Source organism: Mobula hypostoma, chromosome 2 (assembly GCF_963921235.1).
Source record: "Mobula hypostoma chromosome 2, sMobHyp1.1, whole genome shotgun sequence".
Taxonomy (NCBI): domain Eukaryota; kingdom Metazoa; phylum Chordata; class Chondrichthyes; order Myliobatiformes; family Myliobatidae; genus Mobula; species Mobula hypostoma.
The window spans coordinates 249,745,093-249,759,627 of NC_086098.1; the positions used below are offsets into that span (position 1 = coordinate 249,745,093).

Below are 14,535 nucleotides of genomic sequence, written 5' to 3' on the forward strand. Positions count from 1 at the left end.
GAGGATACCGATGCTGATTTACACTTCATGTGAAGCTGCAAAGGCAGAAATATCGTTACGTTGCAGAGACACAAATGAATGAAATCAAGCAACACACATCAAAGTTGCTGGTTGAACGCAGCAGGCCAGGCAGCATCTATAGGAAGAGGCGCAGTCGACGTTTCAGGCCGAGACCCTTCGTCAGGACTAACTGAAGGAAGAGTGAGTAAGGGATTTGAAAGGTGGAGGGGGAGGGGGAGATGCAAAATGATAGGAGAAGACAGGAGGGGGAGGGATAGAGCCGAGAGCTGGACAGGTGATAGGCAAAAGGGGATACGAGAGGATCATGGGACAGGAGGTCCGGGAAGAAATACGGGGGGGGGGGGATGACCCAGAGGATGGGCAAGAGGTATATACAGAGGGACAGAGGGAGAAAAAGGAGAGTGAGAGAAAGAATGTGTGCATACAAATGAGTAACAGATGGGGTACGAGGGGGAGGTGGGGCCTAGCAGAAGTTAGAGAAGTCAATGTTCATGCCATCAGGCTGGAGCCTACCCAGACGGAATATAAGGTGTTGTTCCTCCAACCTGAGTGTGGCTTCATCTTTACAGTACAGGAGGCCGTGGATAGACGTGTCAGAATGGGAATGGGATGTGGAATTAAAATGTGTGGCCACTGGGAGATCCTGCTTTCTCTGGCGGACAGAGCGTAGATGTTCAGCAAAGCGGTCTCCCAGTCTGCGTCGGGTCTCACCAATATATAAAAGGCCACATCGGGAGCACCGGACGCAGTATATCACCCCAGTCGACTCACAGGTGAAGTGATGCCTCACCTGGAAGGACTGTTTGGGGCCCTGAATGGTGGTAAGGGAGGAAGTGTAAGGACATGTGTAGCACTTGTTCCGCTTACACGGATAAGTGCCAGGAGGGAGATCAGTGGGGAGGGATGGCGGGGACGAATGGACAAGGGAGTTGTGTAGGGAGCGATCCCTGCGGAATGCAGAGAGAGGGGGGGGAGGGAAAGATGTGCTTAGTGGTGGGATCCCGTTGGAGGTGGCGGAAGTTACGGAGGATAATATGTTGGACCCGGAGGCTGGTGGGGTGGTAGGTGAGGACCAGGGGAACCCTATTCCTAGTGGGGTGGTGGGAGGATGGAGTGAGAGCAGATGTACGTGAAATGGGGGAGATGCGTTTAAGAGCAGAGTTGAATGAATGAAATCAATTGCGATTCCCATTCTGCGCTTTCGCTGCTACTGGACGGTACAAAGTTTCGCTGTCCTTACATCAATTGTAATTGATAGGAAAGGATGGGGCTTTCCCAGTGGAACAAGATCTAAAAGAACAAAAAAATACATAGAACATAGAATAGTACAGCTCAGTACAGGCCCTTCAGCCCACAATGTTGTGCCGACCCTCAAACCCTGCCTCTTATGTAAGCCCCCACCTTAAATTCCTCCATATACCTGTCTAGTAGTCTCTTAAACTTCACTAGTGTATCTGCCTCCACCACTGACTCAGGCAGTGCATTCTACGCACCAACCACTCTCTGAGTAAAAAACCTTTCTCTAATATCCCCCTTGAACTTCCCACCCCTTACCTTAAAGCCATGTCCTCTTGCATTGAGCAGTGGTGCCCTGGGCAAGAGACGCTAGCTATCCACTCTATCTATTCCTCTTATTATCTTGTACACCTCTATCATGTCTCCTGTCATCCCCCCTCTCTCTAAAGAGTAAAGCCCTAGCTCCCTTAATCTCTGATCATAATCCATACTCTCTAAACCAGGTAGCATCCTAGTAAATCTCCTCTGTACCCTTTCCAATGCTTCCAGATCCTTCCTATAGTGAGGCGACCAGAACTGGACCCAGTACTCCAAGTGTGGACTAACCAGGGTTTTATAGAGCTGCATATTACCTCGCGACTCTTAAACTCTATCCCTCGATTTATGAAAGTTAACACCCTATAAGCTTTCTTAACTACCCTATCGATCTGTGAGGTAACTTTCAGGGATCTGTGGACATGTACCCCGAGATCCCTCTGCTCCTCCACACTACCGAGTATCCTGCCATTTACTTTGTACTCTGCCTTGGAGTTTGTCCTTCCAAAGTGTACCACCTCACACTTCTCCGGGTCGAACTCCATCTGCCACTTCTCAGCCCATTTCTGCATCCTACCAATGTCTCTCTGCAATCTTTGACAATCCTCTACACTATCTACAACACCACCAACCTTTGTGTAGTCTGCAAACTTGCCAACCCAGACTTCTACCCCCACATCCAGGTCGTTAATAAAAATCACGGAAAGTAGAGGACCCAGAACCGATCCTTGTGGGACACCACTAGTCACAATCCTCCAATCTGAATGTACTCCCTCCACCACCACCCTCTGCCTTCTGCAGGCAAGCCAATTCTGAATCCACCCGGCCAAACTTCCCTGGATCCCATACCTTCTAACTTTCTGAATAAGCCTTCCGTGTGGAACCTTGTCAAATGCCTTACTAAAATCCATATAGATCACATCCACTGCACTACCCTCATCTATATGCCTGGTCACCTCCTCAAAGAACGTCGAAAAATACTTCCAAGGGCTTACTGCAGTGTTTTTTTTGTTTCCTTTAATTGACGCTTTGCACATCTGTTTACATTGGAGTCATTTTGCAATGTATCGAACAGAGCTGTAGAGCAGTTCGTAGTCAGTACAAGTGGCTACAAAGGGATATAACCGATGTCACGATCCTGATTCATGATGTCTCATCGAGCGTGAGAAAAGCTTTCTTCGCCATCTTCTGTCTGTGTCACCATAAATCGAAATACCTACGCTCAGATGTCTCACTGATCTGCAACACTCCCCAGAGCTCTGGCGTTTACTGTGTAGGCCCTGCCCTGATATAAAATACCAAGATGCCGCAAGTCGCACTTGTCCGACCTGAATTCCATCTTCTACTCATTGGCCCATAATCCCAGTAGATCCAGATCCTTATATGTTCTTACTGTCCACCACGCTACCAACATCGGTGTCATTCGCTACCTCACTCAGCATGCCACTAATATTCTTAACAAAACATTTAATAGAGATGACAGACCACGGGAGGTGCGGCAGGGAGCACTGGGTAATGTCACTGCTCAGAGGCGTCCAGTCTAGAAGAAAAAGTCGACTCCACTACCATCCATTGATTCCTCCTCAAGTTAGTGCAGTAATCAGTTGAAGACCTCACATCGGATCCCATGTGATATGATTTTCCGGACAACAATACGCATGAGTCCTTCTAAAAGGGCCTTCCAAAAGACAGGTAGACATGTATCGCCCTGTCTCTTCAATCCTGTTGGACGGTCACCTCCGCAGAAAACTCTGCTTAAAACGTGAGGCCCAAAGCCATATGGACTATCTCTAACCAGTCCTTGTCTTTCTAAATGCAGGTAGATCTCGTCTCTCAGAAACCCTTCGATAAATTACTCACATTATTACGCTGATCACACGTCCTCTTGTTACCCGGCTTGTCCTTACGGCTGTTCTCAGATAAACGTGCCACTTTAGTCAGTTGTCAGTAGCTGATCTATGTGTTGCATACCACAATGCCATTACTTTCGAAGTAAATATGCAAAAAGATAGGTCTGGTTCGCTGGTTGAGATTCTAACTTGGAGGAAGGACTATTTTGATAGCATTAGATACGATTTGGCAAGCTGTTTGTTGGCAAAAATGTACTTGGTAAGCGGGAGGCCTTCAAAAGTGAAATTGTGCGAGTACAAAAAGCCTGTCAGAATAAAGGATAAAGATATCAGGTGTAGGAAACTTTGGTTTTCAAGTGATATCGAAGCCTTGGTTAAGAATGAGAGGTGATTTACAGGTATACGTAGGTTGGACAGATGAGGTGCTTATATCAAATGTAAGGAAACACATAAGGATGAAATCAGGGTGGCTAAAAATAAAACATGAGCTTGCCTTAGCATACAAGGTGAAGAAAAAGCCAAAGGCATTCTACATTAAAGACGAGAAGGGAGACAGTTACAGTCGGAGAAAACAGTTTCCTCGACTGATTTACGGAAACAGAAAGTTTGCCAAGTTCAAGTGGGAAAGTGAGCGACAGATGGATCTAAAGAAATTCCTGAGATGCATATTAATTTCAGTATTTCAGCAGGTCCCTCAGACCTCGTGGCGCAACGGTAGCGCGTCTGACTCCAGATCAGAAGGCTGCGTGTTCGAATCACGTCGGGGTCATGTTTGTCTCGTGTTTTATAGCGCTCGTGGCGAGGCTGCTCTTCAGTTTAAAGCGTTTTCACTGCAATGTGCACAGTCCATTAGTGTAGCCTCGCTTAGAGGTTCCATGTTTCCTTTTGTCATCAGGCCTTCCATTGCTATTCCTTACAAAGAACGGGTACTTGGTTGAGAGAGAAGTGGTGAGATGATATTCTAAAACGGAAAACAATGTAGAGCGGCTTCACATTCTGCATTTCTCTACTTCACCTCTCTGTGAGTTTATGAATCTGTTATTGTTCTGCTATTTGCTTCCAGTACGGTGGCAGCGCGCTCGGTACAAAGACGTTATTGTCTGTTGTAAACGATCACAAGACCCAGCTGTACATTAAGAACTCATTGTTCGGCAGATCTGCTCCATCAGCGATTTGCTTGTTAGCGGAGAAGCTGAAGGAGTCGGGCTTGGTCAGAGAGGCGTCGGAGGAGTTCGGTCGGGAAGGCGGTGTGCAGTCAAACAACGAGTGATTGCTTTAGTCGCTCTTCCTGTGACCTTGTTACTGTAATGTGGAAGGCAGCGTCCGATTCACCGGTTACAGTCACAACACGCTGGAGGAACTCAGCAGGTCGGGCAGCAACCGTGGAAACGATCAGTCAACGTTTCGGGCCGGAACCCTTCGTCAGGACTGTAGGGGGAAGGGGCAGAGACCCTATAAAGAAGGTGGGGGGAGGATGGGAAGAAAAAGGCTGGTGGGTTCCAGGTGAAAAGCCAGTAAGGGGAAAGATAAAGGGGCGGGGGAGGGGAAGCAGGGAGGTGATAGGCAGCAAAGGTGAAGAAAGAATAGGGGAAAACACAATGGGTAGTAGAAGGAGGCGGAACCATGAGGGAGGTGGTAGGCAGTTGGGGGAGGGGGAAGAGTGAAATAGAGATTGGGGAAGACAGGGGGAGGGAATTACCGGAAGTTGGAGAATTCTGTGTTCATACCAAGGAGCTGGAGACCACCTAGATGGTATATGAGGTGCTGCTCCTCCAACCTGAGTTTGGCCTCATCATGGCAGTAGAGGAGGCCATGTAGGGACATATCGGAATGGGAATGGGAAGCAGAGTTGAAGTGGGTGGCTACCGGGAGATCCTGTCTGTTGTGGCGGACGGCGGGGTATCTGCCTTACCTCAATCATATCGCCTATTTCCAGCCGCCCAGAAGAGCCGGAGGAGTCAGAGTCGGACTGCTCACCGTAATGCTGGAGGCTGTGCGGCGAGGCGTCTCTGCTGGAGTCGGTATTATTCCCCAGTGTTTGCCCGGCAGATGACAAGCTACGCTGTGTCCGACTGCAGACGGTTGCAATATTCTCAGACACTTGGACTATTATTGGTTGGATTATATTTTATTCTTAACCTATCTGCGCTTGCTGTCTTATATGTGCTGTATGTGCCATTTACTGTGCATGCCTGTTTGTAATGTGCTTTACATATTCATCCCAGCATAATTCTATTTCGTCTGCTGTAATCATGGCTACTCCTGCCTGGTTGAGTGACAATTAATCTTCAGCTTGTGTTTATTCCTGTGCTGAGCGCATCAGACCATCATTCTGTTTAGTTATCACCTCTCCACTCCTCCACTGTTAGCTTTTATGAGTTTTTGCTGCATAATATTAGTGAGCTCGTTGTTTATTTCTTATTTATTTTTCCTTATTTAACTCTTGAGAGAATAGAGGGGTGTTTCTGCAGATCGAGTGTTACATTTCTATTTTTGACCACGATCGGAATGGGGACCTTCCGCGTGTGATGCGAACGTCATAACCTCGATCAAATAAAACTGCCCCGGAGAAACATACACAAAATGACAAAAACCGGACGGTAAAAACGAAATGAAAGGATGCAATTTCATTTAACTGATCGGATATGGGAAGAAGCAAAACCTGTTGAAAGGTTTCAACACGTTTCCCTGGTTTCACATGGCATGAACCTGTTAATTTCCGCACCACTTGGTGCGAACACCACCATGAGAAAGCGAATGCACAACCAAGGAATAATTCCAGGGCAGGTTGCGACTCAGTTTAAGCACAGCAGTCTTGTTGCAGAAACATGGGAACACTCCGGCAGTTTGAAAATACGCTACCAAACTTTCAAATATCCATGTCCACCTCTGGCTAGAGGAAGGGAAGAATCAGTTCAATGATATGAACACAATTACTTCCACTGTGTTCTCGTTTTGTCTCGGTCTCTAGTACCGTCTACTTTCAACACTCGTCCTCATCGTGGGTCCGCCTCTCTCTCTCTCTCTCTCTCTCTCTCTCTCTCTCTATCTATCTATCTATCTATCTCTCGCTTGTACTCGTTCTCTGTCTCCGATTTTTCTCCCCTTTTACACAGTACGCGGCGTTTTGTGTTTCCTTTTCTCTCTGGATTTGAAACTCCGGCTCGCGTCACAGAAAGTGACTCAATGTGCAAAGCGTGAGGGCAGTTCAAACGGCAACTTTCAATTGCGGCAGAAGTGTCAGTCATTAAGGTTGTTGTCAGAAGAAATGCCCCAAGGATTATTTTTTATTGATAATGAAAATAATTTAAATAAATAAATGTTTTAGCTGTCAGTGTCGTGTCGCAAAGTTGAACAATCATCCAGACGTGTGAATTATAGCTTGGGCTGTTGGAATTTGTACATGTGGAATATATTATTGCGTGCGTTATGTTTCTGTAGTGTAGTGGTTATCACGTTCGCCTTACACGCGAAAGGTCCCTGGTTCGAAACCAGGCAGAAACATTTTAAAAAATCCCAATAACACAAAAGGGGCACAATCAGATATTTAAAAACGCAAACAACAGGAATTCTGCAGATGCTGGAAATTCAAGCAACACACATCAAAGTTGCTGGTGAACGCAGCAGGCCAAGCAGCATCTATAGGAAGAGTGGCAGTCGACGTTTCAGGCCGAGACCCTTCGTCAGGACTAACTGAAGGAAGAGTGAGTAAGAGATTTGAAAGTGGGATGTGGAGGGGGAGATCCAAAATGATAGGAGAAGACAGGAGGGGGAGGGATAGAGCCAAGAGCTGGACAGGTGATTGGCAAAAGGGATACGAGAGGATCATGGGACAGGAGGTCCGGGAAGAAAGACCGGGTGGGGGGGGGGAACCAGAGGATGGGCAAAGGGTATATTCAGAGGGACGGGGGAGAAAAAGGAGAGTGAGAGAAAGAATGTGTGTATAAAAATAAGTAACAGACGGGGTACGAGGGGGAGGTGGGGCATTAGCGGAAGTTAGAGAAGTCGATGTTCATGCCATCAGGTTGGAGGCTACACAGACGGAATATAAGGTATTGTTCCTCCAACCTGAGTGTGGCTTCATCTTCACGGTAGAGGAGGCCGTAGATAGACATATCAGAATGCGAATGGGATGTGGAGTTAAAATGTGAGGCCAGTGGCCTCCTCTACTGTAAAGATGAAGCCACACTCAGTTTGGAGGAACAAGACCTTATATTCCGTCTGGGTAGCCTCCAACCTGATGGCATGAACATTGACTTGTCTAACTTCCGCTAATGCCCCACCTCTCCCTCGTACCCCATCCGTTATTTATATACACACATTCTTTCTCTCTCTCTCCTTTTTCTCCCTCTGTCCCTCTGAATATACCGCTTGCCCATCCTCCGGTTTCCCCCCCCACCCCCCGTCTTTCTTCCCGGACCTCCTGTCCCATGATCCTCTCGTATCCCTTTTGTCAATCACCTGTCCAGCTCTTGGCTCCATCCCTCCCCTTCCTGTCTTCTCCTATCATTTTGGATCTCCCCCTCCCCCTCCAACTTTCAAATCTCTTACTCACTCTTCCTTCAGTCTGTCCTGACGAAGGGTCTCGGTCTGAAACGTCAACTGCACCTCTTCCTAGAGATTCTGCCTGGCCTGCTGCGTTCACCAGCAACTTTGATGTGTGTTGCTTACAATCAGATATTTATTCAATTAAATGCAGAGGGTGCGGGTTTGAATAAAATGACGCTCACTGAATGTAACGAAGGTTACGTCGTGACGGGAAAATGCGTTGTACTATCTTCAGATAGACTGTCAAAAAGGGAAAACAGATTCCCAGCAATGCTGAGGCAGAGATAGGTCACTATCCTACCGCAACTCCTCCGTGACAAATTAGTGAATGGAGATTCTTGCATGAAACGCCTCATCAATAAAGGGAGCTCACCCAGTAAAGTATAATCGTCGCAGGGAGGTCCAAGCCGGCATCTTGTTTTCACTGGGCAGATTTTTGACCACTTAAGCTACGTGGCTATCGCACCCTCCTCGATCTGTACTGATGAGATGTAGCTTGCACTGTATCGTCTGACAGTGAGGGAATTATTTCAGCTTCTGCTAACTTCTTCAAATCCACGGTTTCCTTTCATGTGAAACGTTACATAACCGTGTTCAGGGACGGATTCTCCCCGGTGCTGTGTACTCCTGATTTACTAAATGCTGCATTTGCAACATCCGAATCCTTTTCCCGCCATTTCACGATCAGTGAAGCCAGGTACTGGAGGAGACGTGGGTAGGGGAAGATGGGGGATGAAATTGCAAACTGGCTGGTGAGTGAATCGAACGCACGTACCTGAGATCGAAGAGTCGCAGGTCAGAGGAAATCGCAATGTGAGAACAGAGAGCTGGTACAATGGGGTACTTCAGAGACCGGTGGTCGCCCCGCGGTATTGACGGCTTTATAGACGGTAATAACCATATTTTCTTTTGAGTATACGGGCTGCCTTGTAAATATTCATTGTTGCACCTTTGCGTATTTTTTTGTAAATTAACTCTTATAGTTTTGTCAAAAAATCAGAGAGAGTGCTTCACCGTGAAAGTCGTCTGAGATGAGAATTCTAAACAAATCTTCGCCACTCCCCCTACACCTTACCTTCCCTTTCAGCTTCACCTCCTATCCCCCGACGGTGTGTACACACCTTTACCAACCTTCTTATTTTGGTTAGCGCCCCTTCTTTTCCAGTCCCGATAAATGATCACGGCATAAATGCTGACTGCTCTTGCTCCAGCGTTTTGAGTACTGGGGATGCTTTGTTTATGGAACCAGACACAGAAGTACTTTATTCAATAAACGTCTGGTTGCATCCCTTTCCAAGGACTTGATTTATTAAAAATAAGTATAGCGGAGTGTTTCTGCCTGGTTTCGAACCAGGGACCTTTCGCGTGTTAGGCGAACGTGATAACCACTACACTACAGAAACACTGCGACTACCTACGCTTTTCCGGATGCAGCAAATACGAAAAGACTCAGAGACAACACTTACTTCCAGTTCGTAGAAACCGACACTAGCAGATAAATTATATACTGTAATAATATCATACTCAATATCAATAAAATAATAAATAATATGGCTCATTTTCATCGATAACAATCTTCACGAATCGCACCAGAACTCAATCTGGCTCCCGCTGAGTCCGATTGAGGCTGTAGAAATGCACTACGTGTTTCAAAATCAGCGTGTCGTCCTGTGACTTCCTTCATGTGTGTGCGAAATGGAGTTTTGAACGCGAAGGAAAACAATAAACAATTTTAAAATTGTCCATTACGGCCGATACTGAGAAAGTGGGGACAGAAACGAAGATGCAGACAGGCGCCCGAGAGGGGTAAGGCTTTGAACGTAGACTGAACGAGAGATTCAGACACACAGAGTAGATAGCGATTGGTAATTCTGTTCATCCCATGTGCGCCGTATTGAACACGTCCTGCCCGTCTTCCCGTCTGGGAACTATTGGCGTGTAATCTGATCATGATAACCACTGCACTACAATAACCTCTGGGGTGTGAAAAACAAAGCAACACACATCAAAGTTGCTGGTGAACGCAGCAGGCCAGGCAGCATCTCTAGGAAGAGGTACAGTCGACATTTCGGCCCGAGACCCTTCGTCAGGACTAACTGAAGGAAGGGCTAGTAAGAGATTTGAAAGTGGGAGGGGGAGGGGGAGATCCAAAATGATAGGAGAAGACAGGAGTGGGAGGGATGGAGCCAAGAGCTGGACAGGTGATTGGTAAAAGGGATATGAGAGGATCATGGGACAGGACTCCCAGGGAGAAGGAAAAGGGTGGGGGGGGGGACCCAGAGGATGGGCAAGGGGTATAGTCAGAGGGACAGAGGGAGAAAAAGGAGAGAGAGAGAGAGAAAGAATGTGTGTATATAAATAAATAACGGATGGGGTACGAGGGGGAGGTGGGGCATTAGCGGAAGTTAGAGAAGTCAATGTTCATGCCATCAGGTTGGAGGCTACCCAGACGGAATATAAGGTGTTGTTCCTCCAACCTGAGTGTGGCTTCATCTTTACAGTAGGGGAGGCCGTAGATGGACATATTAGAATGGGAATGGGATGTGGAATTAAAATTTATGGCCACTGGGAGCTCCTGCTTTCTCTGGCGGACAGAGCGTAGGTGTTCAGCAAAACGATCTCCCAGTCTGCGTCGGATCTCGCCAATATATAGAAGGCCACATAGGGAGTACCGGACGCAGTATATCACTCCAGCCCACTCACAGGTGAAGTGTCGCCTCACCTGGAAGGACTGTCTGCGGCCCTGAGTGGTGGTAAGGGAGGAAGTGTAAGGGCATGTGTAGCTCTTGTTCTGCTTACGAGGATAAGTGCCAGGAGGGAGATCAATGAGGAGGGATGGGGGGGGGGGGGACGAATGGACAAGGGAGTCGCGTAGGGAGTGATCCCTGCGGAAAGCAGGGGGGGGGGTGGAGGGAAAGATGTGCTTAGTGGTGGGATCCCATTGGAGGTGGCGGAAGTTACGGAGAATGACATGTTGGACCCGGAAGCTGGTGGGGTGGTAGGTGAGGACCAGGGGAACCCTATACCTAGTGGGGTGGCGGGAGGATGGAGTGAGAGCAGATGTGCGTGAAATGCGGGAGTTGCGTTTGAGAGCAGAGTTGATGGTTCCCATTCTCATTCTTATTCCCATTCCCATTCTGATATAGCTATCCACGGCCTCCTCTACTGTAAAGATGAAGCCACACTCAGGTTGGAGGAACAACACCTTATATTCCGTCTGGGTAGCCTCCAACCTGATGGCATGAACATTGACTTCTCTAACTTCCGCTAATGCCCCACCTCCCCCTCGTACCCCATCCGTTATTTATTTATATACACACATTCTTTCTCTCTCTCTCCTTTTTCTCCCTCTTTCCCTCTGTCTATACCCCTTGCCCATCCTCTAGGTCCCCCCCCCTTTTTCCTTCTCCCTGGCCCTCCTGTCCTATGATCCTCTCATATCCCTTTTGCCAATCACCTGTCCAGCTCTTGGCTCCATCCCTCCCCCTCCTGTCTTCTCCTATCATTTTGCATCTCCCCCTCCCCCTCCTACTTTGAAATCTCTTACTAACTCTTCCTTCAGTTAGTCCTGACGAAGGGTCTTGGCCCGAAACGTTGAATGTACCTCTTCCTAGAGATGCTGCCTGGCCTGCTGCGTTCACCAGCAACTTTGATGTGTGTTGCTTGAATTTCCAGCATCTGCAGAATTCCTCGTGTTTACGTGTGAAAAACAAAAACAGCTTACACAGAACGTGGAAACAAAGAAATTTACAGAACATTACAGACCCTTCGGTTCACAAATGTTGCGCCGACCTTGTAACCTACTGTAGAGAATGTCTAAAATTTCCCTCGCTCATAGCCCTCTATTTTTCTAAGAGGCTCTTAAAAAACCCTATTGTATCCACTTCCACCACTACCACCGGTAGTGCATCCCAGGAACCGACCACTTAATGTGTGATAAATTACCCCTGATACACCTTCGATACCTATTTCCAAGCACCTTAAAACTATGCCCCCTCGTGTTTGCCATTTCAGCCCTGGGAAAAATCCTCTGGTGATCCGGGACAATGTCCAATCCCACCACTGTTGCTTCCCCCAGGTAAGCTGTCCCCCCCAACAGTACTCAAACAGGAGTACTTATTGTCAAGGGGCACAGCCACTGGGATACTCTCTAGAACCTGACCCTTCCCCTTCCCCTTCCTAACCGTGACCCTCTTGTCTTCCTGCCGTGGCCTCGGTGTGACCACCTGCCTGTAACTCCTCTCTATCAACTCCTCACTCTCCCTGACCAGACGAAGGTCATCGAGCTGCAGCTCCAGTTCCCTAACGCGGTCCTTTAGGAGCTGCAGCTCGGCGCACCTGGCGCAGATGTGGACGTCCGGGAGGCTGGGAGACTCCAGGACCTCCCACATCCGACACCGAGAACAGCAAGCTGCCCTCACTCTCATACTTCCCCTCTTTCCTCAAATAACAGGAAAAATTGAAAACCAAACCTTCTTCGCCTCGCCCGTTTCCACCTAAACCCGTTGAGCCAAAGCCCTTAGGCCTTCACTCTGCTCCCGGCTCACTTCGCAGCCCGCAAAACTATGCTGCCCGCTGTATCAGGCTGTGTTCCTTTTAAAACTTCTGCGCTTCACGGCCCGACGTCACACGTCTGCGCAGTCCGGCTTCTCAACACCAATGATGAAAAAACCGAAAAATTCAAAATGGCTTTCGCCGCACTCCCGCTCCGATTCTCAGAACAGAAGTATTCCATTGAATAAACGTGTGGTTGCGTCCTTTTCCAAAGACTTGATTTAAACAAAAGTATCTCAGAGTGTTTCTGCCTGGTTTCGAACCAGGGACCTTTCGCGTGTTAGGCGAACGTGATAACCACTACACTACAGAAACACTACGGCTACATATCATGTAGCCTGCAGCAGATATGAGTGGCCTTATACAAAACAGGGTTGGGGTTCCTCCAACCTGGTGGCACCCGGTTGGAGGAACAACACCTTATATTCCGTCTGTGTAGGCTCCAACCTGATGGCATGAACTTTGACTTCTCAAATTTCCGCTAATGCCCCACCTCCCGCTCGTACCCCATCCGTTATCTATTTATATACACACATTCTTTCTCTCACTCTCTCCTTTTTCTCCCTCTGTCCCTCTGACTATACCCTTTGCCCATCCTCTGGGTTCCCCGCTCCCCCTTTTCCTTCTCCCTGGGCCTCCTGTCCCATGATCATCTCATACCCCTTTTGCCAATCAACTGTCCAGCTCTTGGCTCCATGCCTCCCCCTCCTGTCTTCTCCTATCATTTTGGATCTGCCCCTCCCCGTCCCACTTTCAAATCTCTTACTAGCTCTTCTCTCCTGACGAAGGGTCTCGGCCTGAAACGTCGACTGTACCTCCTCCTATAGATGCTGCCTGGCCTGCTGCGTTCACCAGCAACTTTGATGTGTGTTGCTTATACAAAACACTCACTTTCCGCTGATAGAATCCCGACAGTAACGACTGAATTATATACTTAACTCATAGTTAATATCAAGAAAAAAAATAAAAGCCATGGATTATTTTTTCTCATAATGATCTTAAAGAATCCCGCTATGAATGAACCCCGCTCCCGCTGAGTCCAGATGAGGATGTACAATTGCACCACGTATTTCAAAATCCGCCTGTCGTCCTGTGACTTTCTTCATATGTGTACGAAATGGAGTGTTCAACACGAAGGAAAAAAATAAATGAAAACAAAATCGTTCATAACAGCCGATAGTGAACAAACGGGTAAAGAAACGACGATGTAGACAGACGCCCCATAAGGAGAAGTAGTCTGAATGAGAGACACACACACACAGAGTAGATAGCGATGGTAACCCTCAGTATACACGCTCTTCCTGACAAACTGGAGCACGAGTAATGTTCACGCTCCCGTACTCTATCGCCTTGGGGAGTCTTGGTCTATAATATGACCGTGATAACCAGTTCACTATAAAAACCGCTGGGGTGTTAAAAACAAGAGCAGTTTATATAGAACGTGGTAACTGCTGGCCGTTGAAGAGGAAATGGAAGGATACCACTCTGGTGAATCTGTCGGCTGTGAGAGAAAGCGGAATCTGGCGAAAAGTTGCAACGCGTTGCACCCCGATCCTGATTGTGAATTTCTGTCACAATGCGCACACAATGGTGGTGTAACTCCTTTGGTCATGCAGCAGCGGCGAGAGAGAGGAATAACTAAGAAGGCCTAAGGGGATACTACGCTTCATTAATTTATTTTTTTAGATTATGAAGACACGCAGCCCTCTTTTATTGTCATTTAGTAATGCATGCATTAAGAAATGATAGAATATTTTCCACTGAGGCAAGGGGAGAAAAAAACCAGAGGACATGGATTAAGGGTGAGGGGGGAAAAGTTTAAAGGGAACATTGGGGGGGGGCTTCTTCACACAGAGAGTGGTGGGAGCTGCCAGATGAGGTGGTAAATGCGGGTTCTTTTTTAATATTTAAGAATAAACTGGACAGATACATGGATGGGAGGTGTATGGAGGGATATGGTCCGTGTGCCGGTCAGTGGGACTAGGCAGAAAATGGTTCGGCACAGCCAAGA

The 14,535-nt window shown here is 47.6% G+C and overlaps 4 non-coding genes across 4 annotated transcripts; 2 read left to right on the forward strand and 2 right to left on the reverse strand.

Moving 5' to 3' along the window:
- Positions 1–4,119: 4,119 nt before the first annotated feature.
- On the forward strand, positions 4,120–4,191 carry trnaw-cca (transfer RNA tryptophan (anticodon CCA)). Its single transcript has one exon. It is a non-coding gene; the product is annotated as a tRNA-Trp (tRNA).
- Positions 4,192–6,853: 2,662 nt separating this feature from the next.
- Positions 6,854–6,926, forward strand: trnav-uac (transfer RNA valine (anticodon UAC)). The gene has a single exon. It is a non-coding gene; the product is annotated as a tRNA-Val (tRNA).
- A 2,374-nt stretch (positions 6,927–9,300) lies between these two features.
- trnav-aac (transfer RNA valine (anticodon AAC)) lies at positions 9,301–9,373 on the reverse strand. The gene has a single exon. It is a non-coding gene; the product is annotated as a tRNA-Val (tRNA).
- Positions 9,374–12,766: 3,393 nt separating this feature from the next.
- trnav-aac (transfer RNA valine (anticodon AAC)) lies at positions 12,767–12,839 on the reverse strand. Its single transcript has one exon. It is a non-coding gene; the product is annotated as a tRNA-Val (tRNA).
- Positions 12,840–14,535: the final 1,696 nt, after the last annotated feature.